The sequence below is a fragment of the Montipora capricornis genome, chromosome 2 (genome assembly GCF_036669925.1).
Source record: "Montipora capricornis isolate CH-2021 chromosome 2, ASM3666992v2, whole genome shotgun sequence".
Lineage (NCBI taxonomy): Eukaryota > Metazoa > Cnidaria > Anthozoa > Scleractinia > Acroporidae > Montipora > Montipora capricornis.
In genome coordinates this window covers 2,882,164-2,897,163 of record NC_090884.1, presented here as the reverse complement: position 1 = coordinate 2,897,163, position 15,000 = coordinate 2,882,164, and the positions used below count along the sequence as shown (strand labels likewise).

Genomic DNA, 15,000 nt, shown 5'->3' with positions numbered 1-15,000 from the left:
TCTTTTCTCTGCCCAGGGGGCAAATACATATTAATTTGCCCCCTGAGCATCCCATAATGTCTTTCGAAACAATAAAAATCAAAATGGCCGCCGTATCTGCAAAAGTGTCTAATCAATGGAGGCAGAGAAGAGAGACCCTGAAAACGAGGTTAAGTGTTGGTCCAGGCAGAGTTAGTGGCAGGTTGTTCTTAAATTAATTACTGGGCGAATAACCTACTGTTTTTTTTAATGCAGCAGAATCTTAATAGGATTAACTTTCAATGTCTTGACTCTAAATTAATTTTGAGCCGTAAAACACCGTACTGAAGAAATATTTTATGATGCCCGAATAATTACAGTATTGGAATGCTCGCAGCGTTGTTAATTTCTTAAAATGTATTTTTTCCAGATATCTTACGGAAATTGTCTTTGCTTCCAAAAGAGTTTCCACATTTTGTCCGTCGACAATAAGACGAGCTTTCAAACATTCTGACCTGTCTGCGTCCAGACAACGAGTGTCAATGCGTCTTACTACATGGAACTCCAGGAATTGGGAAGACAACCTTGGCCATCAAGGCAGCCAATGAAATACTTGAAGCTAACCATCGCGCACTGGTTGTATACATAAATTGCAAATACATTCGTTCATACGCAGACTTTTCAGAAGAAGTCATTCGTCAAATTTACCATTCAAGTTATCCTTCAAACAATCCGGAAGCTGAAATTAAGAAACGCTTGATTGCACTGAACAAGAGCTTCTTTATACTTTTGTTGCTGGACAACTTTGAGTTTTTACTTGGTAATGCGAATGACAACGAACAGGAAAATCGACGATCGGCTGCATCTTTATTTCCCAACAGTAATGACCGAAGGTTGATCGAAAACTCTATCGTTGAAATTTCGAAGTGCGCAAGAAACGTTAAATTACTTGTTACTTCATCGAGGGCTGTTTGTTTTCCTCAAATTGGGGAAAAGAAGATAACATTGAATCCGTTTTCGCCAGAAGAAACCTTCGAGCTGCTAAATAAAGCACACGGCGATCGACAGATAACGGAAGAAACATCTAACAGACTACGCAAAACTTGCAGTGGTATTCCGCTCGTTCTTTACACTTTAGTGTCGTCGGCACTTAATGTGGTCGATCTCGTGGACTATATGAGCAGCATGGAAATCTTGGAAAGGATAAAAATAGTTCCAAGCGATCTCAAGATTACCAAATGCCTGGACTATTGCTTCAGTAGACTAGGACCGCAGGAACAGCGTACCCTTTTAAGTGTGGCTCTTCTTCGAGGTTGGTTCACGCTACTAAAAGCTGCTAAAGCCTTTTGTACGTCAAGTGAGCGTGATATCAGAGGCCATGTCGTAGAACTGGCAAACTGCTCTCTCTTGCAGCAAAATAAGTTTGGAAAAACATGGCGGTATACATTCCTCTCGACCATTCGAGAATATTGCATGGTCAAGGCGGCAAAAGAAGAGGAGTTTCGTGAGGTATTAAGTGGCGCTCGTAATCTGCTCATCGACCACCTCATTTCTTTCTTGAAAGACACTTTTAAGAAGTTCTTAAGCAAAGATGCGGTGGAGTCAGCTATCGAAGACTTTTCATGGGAAAAAGAAAATGTGATGCAGCTTGTAGAGTGGATTGACTTGGGTGAAGTGGATGCAGAACGTGTTACGAAATGCATTGATGCCTTTAACATGGCGGGAGAGCTGCTTGCAAAGATGATGGCGAACTCCACGTTTGAGAAAGTCTACAAATCCTTGGAACAGAAATGTGAAGAAATTGGAGACCAACGAAGACTCGGTGAATGTCTGACTTCCCTTGGAATCAAGGAAATTTTCAACTGTACGTGCACAGCTGGTCTGTGTGATGAAGCTACTGCACGAGCTCAACCCTATTTGGAGAGAGCCAACAAAATCCAGAGTGACCTTGGCATCAAGCATGGTAACAGCAGAGCCCAATGTCTCGCTAAGCTTGGCCGCTGTTTAGCAAAAAGTAATGACAGCCGTGAACGAGAAAGAGGTATGATTGAGGACGCAATTCTCATCAGGCAAAACGCAGTGAGGACACCGGATGAAGAAGAAGGCGGCGAAAATGTCTGCCACGTCATGCTGGGTGCAACATTTAATGACAAGGCGGGTAAGTCTATGGATCATACTGACCAAGAATTGAGGGGAATGTGAGGGTTGTTTCACTCTCCAAGGTCATTTGAGAAATTTATTGATAATGTAATCGTTCCTATCAGTTTTCTTTCACGTTTCTTAAGAGCGTTGTTGAATTAACTGTCGAAAGTACCCGGGCGGTTGCGATTCCCTGCTGCTTAAGGCTTCCGCACACTAGCCGATTTTTTGTCGTATAACTGCAGATTTTTTTATCCGCCGGGGAAAAATCGGCTGAAAATTTGTCTGGGCACCAGCTTGCGCACACTGGCCGATTGTTTGTCGCCACTAACTGCGCCCAGGCTTGGGGCCGACTCATCCAAAAGCTTGCAACAAGCTTGTCCTTTTTTTGTCCATGTTGTAAAAGACGCTGGCTCACGTGACTCTTATGACACTTCCTAATTGGTTTCGGCGGGCTCGAAGCCCGACAAACTAGGGAGCTTAAGCACCGACGTCAACAAAGGCGACGGCAACGAGATCGTCATCTCAATATATAAATTCACGTTATTTTGATCGCTTCGTGATTATTTCAACCTTTTTAATGTGACGATGATGTGATAGTTCCTCAAAAATGACAATCGGCAGTTAATTTAGGGGAGAAAATGAAAACTTATCCTGAAGTGCTGGCGTTCTTTATAAAACCTCGAATTTGGCATTTTGGAAGAAAGTGTAAAACGCACGTGCAGTACGTGCAAAGCTATTGTTTTTCCCCACTAAATATGCAAATTTTAAAGTTTAAAAAAGGGGCCAAATTATTTTAGTTCTCGTTGTTGATGTATGCTTAACCTTATTTTTTCGACAACGAGTACGAATACGTAGTCGAAGTCGTTCTCGTCGTCGGTGCTCAAACAAAGCCCGATAGGATATTTTGAGATCAAGCACTGTCAGATATCGTCCGAAAAACCCCCATCTTGTCGCAGATTTATCTGAATTCACCGCACACCTGCCGACAAGAGAAGATTTTTCGTCGCCGACAAAAAAAATCAGCTAGTAGTGTGCGGTAGGTTTTAAGTGATTGTTGAAAAATCCTCCTAATTTTTTCAACCAAGGAGAAGCAAAACCGATCGCGATTCACGCGCGCGCCTTTTTTGCGTTCTTTTGTATGTGATACATGTAGTTGCTGGTTCATGGCGCTGTTTATGCGACGATCAAATCGAAACTTCAACATCCCCCCCCCCCTCTACCCCCGGGCAAAGCCCGGGCATTTGACTATCTTCTGTGCCCGGGAAGTGGGGAATTTGACCTTTGCCTGCGTGGGGTGGGGAAAATTGAACCGGAAGTGTCAGGATTGTCTTTTTTCGGGCGCCGAAGTCGCTAGCAGCTGTAAAACGCGTGTTTGGACGAGATGAAAGAGTTTAAAGGAAGAGATGTAGCATTTGTGAGTGACTGGCTTACAAAAAAGATCTTCAAAAGTTGTCTTCAAAGGAATTTTGGCTGCGTAATTCGTCTTTGTCATACTATATATACCATTTCATTGTTAAAGCTCTGAAAGCTGTACGTTTCTGTTAGAGGTAATCAACCGACACTGAACAATTTAAAATACATGCAATCGTAAACGCTTTAGGCTCTGTTGTTGATAATTATACAGTTCCCTCGTTAAACAACCTTTGCCGTGTTTCGGAGTTAGAGCAGCTTATACTTGCTTATTGGCATTGTCCGACTTAATTAATTCAATTTTCAAGTCACTTTTAACAGTTTCAATATTAAAGTTGTGTCTTTGTAGTAGCTCAAGTCTGGTAAATACGGCATCATCATATAAAGGGTCACGAAACATGTGTTAGCATAGTTATACACAAGCTTTATTAAGACGACAGGAGCCGACGACGATTGTTCTTTAGTAGGGTATGACAGACAAATCCGACGATACGGTAGGGCATTTGAACACCATTTTGACCCGAGAGGGCGGGAATTTGAACGATCCAATCTTGAAAAGTTCAAATGCCCCGGGGGTGGGGGAATGTTGAAGTTTCTAGTTGATCGGCGCATTCTTTTGATTGGTTAGTATAATTACTTTGATTATCGAGTTTAAGCACTTCGTTGAAAACTGCCCAGTCCAAAGGCACAGTAACCCGCACCTTGCAACGGCATGAAATGTTGAATGCCAAGTTGAAGAAATCGCTGTAAATAATAGAAAATTTTCTGTAACGACTTCAACGGATTGTCTTTTCCGTTGCGCAGTGTGACTGCTTTTTTGCCCGCAATGTTGCCCTTAGCAACCACTTACACATGCGGTAATTTAATGGGGCTCTGGGGCCGAAAGTGCCATCGCGGTGAGCACAGAAAAAGAAATTGCGCGAAAAATCTGCAAATGAACAGCGTGGCCTTAAAAAAGCGTAGGTGAAATTGGAAATGGTCACCAGACAAATTTTATTTCCTTTTTAGTGGCTCTTTCGCTTGAAAACCATCATGAACAGGCCGTAGAAATCCGAGAAAATGACGTTTTGCCGATCTACAGAGAAAGATTAGGTGATCATCCTTTCACTGCTACCATCCTTAACAACCTGTCCAATAATTATCGTGATCTGGGGAAGATCGAAGCTGCTGAACAGTACGTGAGGGAAGCTTTGGAGATTCGGCTGAAATTGTTGGGCGTCCATAGGGATACCGCCAAATCCCTGTTTGATCTTGGAATGGTATTAAAGGAAAAGAGGGACTTCCAGCAGGCAAAGACCTACTTAAAGAGGTGCAAAGAGATGCAAGAGAAATTAGCGAATGACGACACTATTGTTCAACAGTAAGTTCATCTCATCGGTTATTTGTTGTATCGACTTGCAGGCTTTATTCCATTCAAATCCTGAATAAAGGAAAAGGCTATGAAGATAATAGGATGCGTTGACCTAATGTCCCGAGACACTTCCGCTCCATTTCTGATCCCTGTCGGTAACTGCAAGACTTGATTTAATTACCTTGATGATTGACGACAATTTAACACAAACTAAGAATTACGTGATGTCTAATTATGTACTTTGCACCGATCAGATTTGTTTAGCGAGCTGTTGAGTTGAATTGAGTGTTGTAGATCGTCATACAGAAGAACAAGAGTGAATTAGATAAAAGTGTTGATCTATCACTTTGCGGCCTTGTCCCAGCACAGTCACAAGTGAATTTATTTTTAGATACACTTTGCGCGCGAAACAAACAAAGGGCCGCCAATTTTAACCAATCAGAAAAAGCCATGTCGCTCGTGAGTGCTTCTGCCATGTTTTTTTGGGGACATGACAACTGATTTTCGCGGGAACGGGTATTCTAAAAATAGACTCATTTGTGACTGTGCTGGGGACCCCACCCATGCCATAAGGCAACATTCTTACGTAATTCACTCTTGAGAAGAATTAAGTTGTGAGTATAAAGGAAACATGTCTCGTTCTGCGTTTTCGACAGTCCCGCATTGTGTCCATTTCTCCTTAAGTGATGAACAGCAGTCCTTCGGAAAGCTCAAACAATGAGAAAAGCGATAGTGATCAAAACTCTCGAGATAAAAATTTGTGTCAAAGTTTACTTTTGCAAGAACTTCGTGATGAAAAAGATCGAGGGACCAGTTGCGTAGAAATTTAGAGCTAAGGTAAGATTTTTAGCGAGGCGCTGAATTTATGGCCGTGGCACATTTCTGAGCGTTATCAAACGCCTATCGTTACTTGGGGCTAAGACCGACCAGGCTCGGGTTGCTCGAAGCATGATTAGCACTAACCAGCGTTCTTTAAATACCATGGAAGGTTTTGAAACCTTTTAACCAACGGTTACCACTAACTCAACCAGGCTTGGAGCAACCGGCCCCAAGTCGATAGGGAGGGATCGTCTGATTAACCAAACTTGCAGTTCTCCTTCGTATTATCCTTAAATTGGTGTCGTTTGCTTTTAATCTTTTCCTGCAGGACACAACAAGAGCTAGAAGCCGTTTGCTTGGAACTTGGTGAATTGCCGCAAAGGGCCGCACCATGATTTATCCAGTTACACGGTGAATTGGATTCGGCGTTACGTGGTTGGAGAAACTAAACAACTAACATAAAGTATTGTAAAGATGGCCATTCTATAAGTAAAAGGTGCATTAATTTTAGTTACGACAGTTTACTATGAAATTATAACTAACCGTAAGGGAGCCTTTATTTGTGCCGAAAGTTTCACACCTGTTAATCGCAAAATTACCAGAAACATCCCTGATATCAATAGATGTATTTTCCGATGTTCACTCGGGGATGCTGGAAAAAAAACCGAGTGCTCCCCGACCGTCGTCGTCGAACCGATGGCCTCGAAAGCAAAGAGGGCAAGCACATATTTAATTTCTTATATTGTTATTACTCATTCAAAATATTTCCCTTGTTTTAATCGGCTAAGCACCAGCCAACTGACACAAGGCTAACTTCCACATTGGATATTAATCGTCCAATAATGTAGAGTATTTAACGGACAGGTACAAAAATTTTTTGAGGCCTTATCATATTTTTTACGTCGACCCAAGGTGAGCGATTCGAGTCCATCCCGTCCGACTTTTATACCTGCCTGTATTTAAACAATAACGAATGACGTCACGTTGTCTTCTTTTTTTGTTATGAATTTTTCAATTTGAAACAGTTAAAAGGGGCATTGTCATGCTAAACTTGCTGTTTTTACGTCAAAATGGGTAAAAATCTAAACTAGTACTAATTCACATGTACAACATTCCTGACAACCCACTGACAAGAAATGAAATATATTTATGGCAAAAAGAGCTATTCGTATTTAATTTTTGGTGTCTTCTAAAAACAAAGTCTCCAAACTTGAAAAAATTGGGTAGTTTTTTCAAGTTTCAATCCATTTCCATGCATCCTCTCCATCCTTGGCTGCAAACAACAAAGAATAGCTTCAATGCACTTCAATGACCGTTAGCAACAAAACTACAGCATTATTTTTTTGGTTTTCATTGGTGCAAGGACGTCTTTAAGTGTTTTGAAGTTTGACTAAAGTAGCGTGACACTGCCCCTTTAAAAATGGAATCGAAGACTTCATAATTTTTTGGAGCTCTGAAAATATTGTAAATGAGGAAAGTAAACTTCATTATTTGTTACTGTTACATATCTTATTTCGTGTTATTTTAAGAATTATGCAAGTCTCAGAGAGTTATCCGCCTTGGCCTTTAGCCTCGTTCCAAAGCTTTCTTTTCGATCTGTATAATGCTTCATAGGTTTCTCAGCCAATTTATACAACAATTAGCAAATATTCCGAGGATAATGTTGTTATAATCCTTTGGTGATGGGATATAATAAAAGTGTGCCAATTATCTTAAACCTGAGAGCGTATTTTTGAAAAAAATGATGTATTATCGCCTTAAATATTTCTTGTGGGAAAAAGAATATACTTAGTGATTCACGATATGGTTTCTGTGAAAAGCGTTCCACTGAGCATGCTATTCTAGATATAATCAAACTGAAATAAGCGAAATGTGAGTCAAAGACCCACATTTCATCCTTGCTGACCATAGAATCTCCAGTAGTTCAGTGGTTAGAGCATGCGACTAAATGACGGAAGGTCGTAAATTCGAATCCCATCTGGGGCTCGGATTTTTCCGAGTTCCCAGTGAGTTCAGTTGTAGAACCTTTCATTTAATATGCGTAAATTGAAAGTAACATGGACAATAGGATGTATTCATGCGGCATATTTAGTGATTTACAGAGAGCCTTTGACACTGTAGATCATTTAATTATTATTGCAAAAATTGGATCACTATGACTTACGCGGGGTAACAAATGAATGGTTTGCTTCTTATCTGCAACCAACAACGCAAATTGGTGTTAAAAGAATATCAAAAAAGGAAGTGATATTATCAGAAGTTCCACAGTGATCGGTGCTGGGATCGTTGCTTTTCCTCATCTACATTATTTGGTATATCTAACAGTTCTGGTCAGCTTAAATTTCATTTGTTGGCAGAGGATACTAACCTTTTTTATGCTGATAAAAACCTTAAGGCACTGGAGAATTAAAGTTAATGCAGAACTCAGTAAGATCTATGACTGGTTGATTGCTAACAAGTTATCATTAAATATAAAAAAATCTAACTTTGTTATTTTTCGATCAAGACAAAAGATGCTGAACTATCAAGTAAACTTAAACCATCATATTAATAGCTATATCTCTTTGGAACGTGGCATTTTTGTTGACGTTGCCGTTGTCCTAGGGAACTAGAAAAACGAGGATCCCTAACTTACAACACGGACCGAGAAAACGAGGTTAGTAAGACAGTTATAGAGCGTTTTCACATGACGTCACAGCAGCCATGTTGGTGTTCCAAGCAAAGAAACGGCGGCCATGTTGGTTGTTCCAAACTAATCCTCTGGGAACTTAACTCTATTTTTTGCAAGTAGTTTTTTTTTTGTTTCATTAAATTAGCATCCATTCTAGTCGCGTGAGTGAAAACGCTCTATTATATGATCTCTGCGGTAATCAGGCGTGCGGAAAAGGAAGCTAGTTGAAGTCAAGCGGAACTTTCAACTGGCACAAACGATTGCTGGTTTGCATGTAATGTCATGGTGGCCATGTTGGATAGCAAGAACAATAACCTGTCTCTCCGCTGGGAACTAAACTTTATTATTATGCAAATTCTGCGAAAGGAAATTGTGTTGTATTGCCATCCAACATGGCCGCCCTGCATGTCACGTGTGTAAAAAAAGGTAAAGTCACTGCTTACGAGCCAATAGGGAGATTACGAAACGGGGACGACGACGGCTACGAGAACTTCATTTAAAAATACAAGTTCGCGTTATTCATATCACGACGAAACTATTACATGTCGTTTCGCGTTAAAAATGCGTAGTAACTGTCGAGGAATTAAACTAGTATGACTCGGTTGGAAGTCCTCCACAGAACTTTGAATTTGGTCATTTCACGTCGTCATTTAGGAGATGACGGCAAACACATGTATCAAAATGTAAAACGCACGTGCAGAGCGTGCAGAGCCATTGTTTTTGTTCACTAAACCTATTGTTTTGTAGCGTCGTCGTTGCCGTCGGCGTCGTGGTTTCGTAAGCTCCCTAATGTCCCATCAGGCAGGCGCTTATCTACGGTTTCCTTAGCATGAAGCGACTAGGAGTATTTATAGTCCCCCCTGGATGGGATGCTAGTCCATCGCAGGGCTACCCCCAGCATTACGCCGGTACCCATTTATACACCTGTGTGGAGAGAGGCACGGTGAGAGTAATGTTTGATAGCAAGAACAATAACCTGTCTCTCCGTCTCGCCGTGGGAACTGAAGATGTTAAAGTCACGGCAATGAACATGTGCAAGTACAAGGAAGGGTTACCTTTTTGCAAATGTTGGCCATGTAGCACTTATATTCTTATACGGTCCGCTAAATTGGCCAATCATAGAGCGTATACCATCTGAAAGATATGATAAATATTTAGAACAGCTTCTCTCACCAAGTGATGTCACCTAAACCAATCAATGAACACGGCTTTGATTACGTCTCTTTTGCCTAAATTATTTTTGAATTGACGCGGTAAATAGTTGTTCGTGCCAAACAAACTACAGTGCAAAAATGGATAAAAATTAATTAAATTAAATTGTTATCTTTGGAAAGAACTAAGCTCTGATAGAGGCTCATGCTTGCTTCTCCAATATAGACCAGTGTTTTCGTGCTCTGCATGCACTTTGGTTTTTAACTTTATACATTCCCTTCCTGTTCTCTGCGAAATTCAAACAGTCAACTCTCTCGTTCAGAATGGAAATGAATTTTTTTTGACAACGTTCTTCAAATTCATTTCCTGAATGGTTCGGCTAAAGTGGAAAACTGGAATTATGACGAAAAAGTTTGAAGCAAGTGAATTTGCTAGTTAATGACTATGGCCTTCTTCGATCGCAAGATTCTTTCAAACGAACTCCGAACACTGACGAGTTGGGACATGGATGCCTCATATCGGTTCTGAGTGTATAACTAGTCATAACTTGATTTTCTCGCTCAAGACTAAGAACTGAACTCAGTTCTAAAATTTATATTTAAATTTTACTTTTTAGGTTAGGTTGCAATCTAGGGAGTTTTCAATAGACCATTGTACAATAATGATAACTTAATCATCGAAAAGATCATATTCCTGCTCTGGGAGCATACCTTAATGCAATCTAAGCATGACGTGGTCCTTGCCACCTGTTGACGGAGCACTAAAGTGGTTTAAAATCACATGTTAAATCAAACACTCGACTGATGAACACGTTGTGATAATGTTGAAATATTTCTGTTAAATACTGTTATTGTTTTTTGGGTCACACGTAATGAAACTTGTAGAGCCAAAACGTTATGAAACGAGACGCGTAAAAATGGCGTTTACGTGTGATGCCTTTTCTGACAGCAAAGTAGATTTAGGGAAAACGAATGTGGTTATCTGGCCTAGAACGCTCACAGTTAGAGAAGGAATCAGTAAGAAGAAAGAGCCTTAACCAAATTCAAGAAAGAAATTTAGTAAAAAGAAGGTGTAAATAGGGTCCTGAAAGGGTAATTAACCTAATGGGATTTTGCCCCTGGGATTGGGAAGTAAAAAGGTCCTTAATGGGAATGGGATCAGCATTATCAGAGGTTGTCAGGTATTATGTCTTCTCAAAATTCCGGATAACAAATCATATTTCTTGTAAGTTTTGGATTTCACGGTCCGCCATTATTCACATTCAAAACTGACCGATTGGACTTCAGAGGGATGGATCCAGAGTGACGTCAAAGTTAATATAGTCTTGGAATCCAAAGAAAAATAAGAATTGATTTTTTGGTAACAGGGGCACTTTCATGACAATTGAAATCTCTTTCTGATTGAGAGGATTCTTTTTTCAAGTTCTCCAAGGCGATAACGAATATGTGAAATGACGTGGTTATGCTAGGTAAAGACGCTTGTGAGAGGCGTCGCATAAACAGCACCAATAGCATTTTTCAATGATTGGATTTGGCACACGAAATGACAAAGATACTTACTCATTATAACAGCTGTGTCTCTTTGATAACCACTGTGACGCTCGTCAAATATCCAGAAACCAAAGCCTACGGTGACCAATGGAATACTGAGAAAATTAGTTCATTATAATCTACCGGTACCCATTGTGCGCATTTGCTTTAAACACAAATTAATTCAATGCGACTCTGTTAAAGAATCAAAATAATTACTCTGACTAATCGGAATAGTTGGAAAAAGAGAGAAGAACTGATTAGCATTCGAGTCAATTATACCTGCAGAATAAAATAGAACAGAAATGCCCCCTTTCGACTAAATTAAGGATGAAGCCGCGTGAAGGCAACAAGGCGCCATTTTCCCATCACTGACTTTGGGGGGAGGGGTGGTCTCAATTTTCCATTTAATTTGTTGTCTTTGGTTTTCATTGGTTGAAAAAGTGGTTCAAGGCTTTTAAGTACCATAGTTAGCATAACACCGAAAAACAAAAGGCAATCACAAAGTGACTTTTGCCATTTAACTTACTATCTTAATAACTCGCAGTGTACGATTAACTTGATGGCTTTATACCCCTTATTCCAAAATGGCCGCCATTTTAGTATTCTTTTGTTTCCATGCAAATTGGCCCTTATGGCCTCGCTTTCAAACGTAAAATTCAAAAGAATATTTAACCTTGAACGAGGCCATAAGGGCCAATTTGCATGGAAAGTAAAGAATACTAAAATGGCGGCCAAATGGAATAAGGTGTAGACCCTGGTTTTACCACGGAACACGATGCAACCGCTCCGTGGCCATTGTGTTTTGTGTAAAAAAAGCATCAGTAGTCAAACTCGTCCCCAGGGTTCCCTTTTGTCATCCCCGTCGCTGACCAAAAGGATCGCGGCCTCTGGGAACGAGATTGATCAGTAGTCTGAGAAATTTGTGCATGCGCAAATCAAATGCTTAAAATACAGGATAAAAATCGGATCGGAACGGGTAGTGGTACCTCTGGACGCATTTCCAAAGCGCCGTACCATGTTCATGCACCTCGAGATCTCGACACGCGGATCTCTTATACCGGAGCTAGCTTTCAGACAGATAGGGAGAGAAAACGTTGGCCCCTGGACCTTATGTCGGGCCCAATGAAATCGCAGAGATAAAGTTTCCAGGGGTGACGTTAAAGGATGTTTTCTTTCCGAGGGAGCAACAAAAAACGACAGTTAAACTGTCACAAACTGGACACTGGATTCTGGTAAACAGATTTATTCCTTAGCCACACAATAGTTTTGCTTAAAGGATAACGGAACTCCGAATGAATCTGCAAACAACTTGCAAACTTATATGAGTCCTAATATAGGAAATATACTGCAAAGGTTGGTCAAGACAACGTGAACATAGGCGTTGTTACAATATTTCGGCTGGCCAACACCAGCCTTCTTCAAGTTTATTGAATGGATAAATGCTTGTTACAAGATCTTTATATTTACCGGAAATGACATAAAAAGGCTACGTGATGTGTAAAATTATTAAAAACGGAAATGCATAAAAAAGAGGAAAGAGAATAATACATGATAACAAGATAAAAGAAACAAAAGAAAATTAAAAGGTAGCTAAACTAAATTACATTTCATCTCTTAAGTTAAGGCCTGCAGGCTCCAGTGTTTTTCCTCTGTGTATGAGGAATGCCTCACGAGCCTTTCTGATGGAGTCACGGCTAGTGTGCAGTCGTTCAAGCGGTATGAGGATCATGTGATCATCCGCGTGACCACTGGTCAGGAAGGGTTGGTACTTTAAGTAGTGTTATTAAAGTGTATCATAATAGTATATAATTATATCATGCATGTATTAAAGCCTTAAATTGTTATATATAAAGGTATATACCTATGAATTTCCATGTATACCACCCATATATATTCATGTATACCCATGTATACCCATGTATACCCATATATATTCATGTATACCCATGTATGCCCATGTATGTTCATGTATACCCATATATATTCATGTATACCCATGTATATCCATGTATGCCCATGTATGTTCATGTATACCCATATATATTCATGTATACCCATGTATATCCATGTATGCCCATGTATGTTCATGTATACCCATATATATTCATGTATACCCATGTATATCCATGTATACCCATATATATTCATGTATACCCATGTATATCCATGTATACCCATATATATTCATGTATACCCATGTATATCCATGTATGTCCATGTATACCCATATATATTCATGTATACCCATGTATATCCATGTATGCCCATGTATGCCCATGTATACCCATCTATATCCATGCATAACCACGTATGTCCATGTATACCCATGTATATCCATGTATAACCATGTATTTCCATGTATACCCATATATAATCATGTATACCCATGTATATCCATGTATACCCATGTATGTCCATGTATACCCATATGTATTCATGTATACCCATGTATATCCATGTATGTCCATGTATACCCATATATATTCATGTATACCCATGTATATCCATGCATACCCATATATATTCATGTATACCCATGTAAACCCATGTATACCCATATATATTCATGTATACCCATGTATATCCATGTAAGCCCATGTATGTCCATGTATACCCATGTATATCCATGTATAACCATGTATTTCCATGTATACCCATATATATTCATGTATACCCATGTATGCCCATGTATACCCATGTATATCCATGTATAACCATGTATGTCCATGTATACCCATGTATATCCATGTATAACCATGTATGTCCATGTATACCCATGTATATCCATGTATAACCATGTATGTCCATGTATACCAATGTATGTCCATGTATACTTATCTACATCCATGTATAACCATGTATAGCCATGTATATGCATGTATATGCATGTATGCCCATGTATGTCCATGAAGACCCATGTATATCCATGTATAACCACGTATGTCCATGTATACCCATGTATATCCATGTATAACCATGTATTTCCATGTATACCCATATATATTCATATTTACCCATGTATGCCCATGTATACCCATGTATATCCATGTATAACCATGTATGTCCATGTATACCCTGTATATTCATGTATAACCATGTATGTCCATGTATACCCATATATATTCATGTATACCCATGTATATCCATGTACACTCATGTACGTCCATGTATACCCATGTGTATCTATGTATAACCATGTATGTCCATGTATACCCATGTATGTCCATGTATACCCATCTACATCCATGTAAAACCATGTATAGCCATTTATATCAATGTATATCCATGTATTCCCATGTACGTTAATCTATACCCATGTATATCCATGTATACCCACGTATGTCCATGTATACCCATGTATATCCATGTATAACCATGTATTTCCATGTATACCCATATATATTCATGTATACCCATGTATGCCCATGTATACCCATGTATATCCATGTATATCCATGTATGCCCATGTATACCCATATATATTCATGTATACCCATGTATATCCATGTACGTCCATGTATACCCATGTGTATCTATGTATAACCATGTATGTCCATGTATATCCATGTATGTCCATGTATACGTATCTACATCCATGTATAACCAGTATAGCCATGTATATCCATGTATATCCATGTATAACCATGTATAGCTATATATATCTATGTATACCCATGTTTCTCTATGTGTACGCTTGTAAATCTATGTATAACCTTGTATATCCATGTATACCCATGTATGTCCATGTATAACTATGTATACCCATGTATGTCCATGTATAACCATGGATACCATGTATGTCCATGTAGACCCATGTATATCCATGTATAGCTATGTATATCCATGTATATCCATGTATACATATGTTCAGCCATGTATATCCATGTATATCCATGTACAGCCATGTATATCCTTGTATACCCATGTATCTCTATGTATACCCATGTAAATCCATGTATTACTAT

At 39.5% G+C, this 15,000-nt stretch overlaps 1 protein-coding gene and 1 pseudogene across 1 annotated transcript in view; both read left to right on the top strand.

The window, feature by feature from the left end:
- The window catches only part of LOC138038449 (uncharacterized), a 27,074-nt pseudogene extending 20,177 nt beyond the window's left edge, over window positions 1-6,897 (top strand).
- The window catches only part of LOC138038451 (uncharacterized), an 85,147-nt gene that overhangs the window by 42,421 nt on the left and 27,726 nt on the right, over window positions 1-15,000 (top strand). The window lies entirely within an intron of this gene.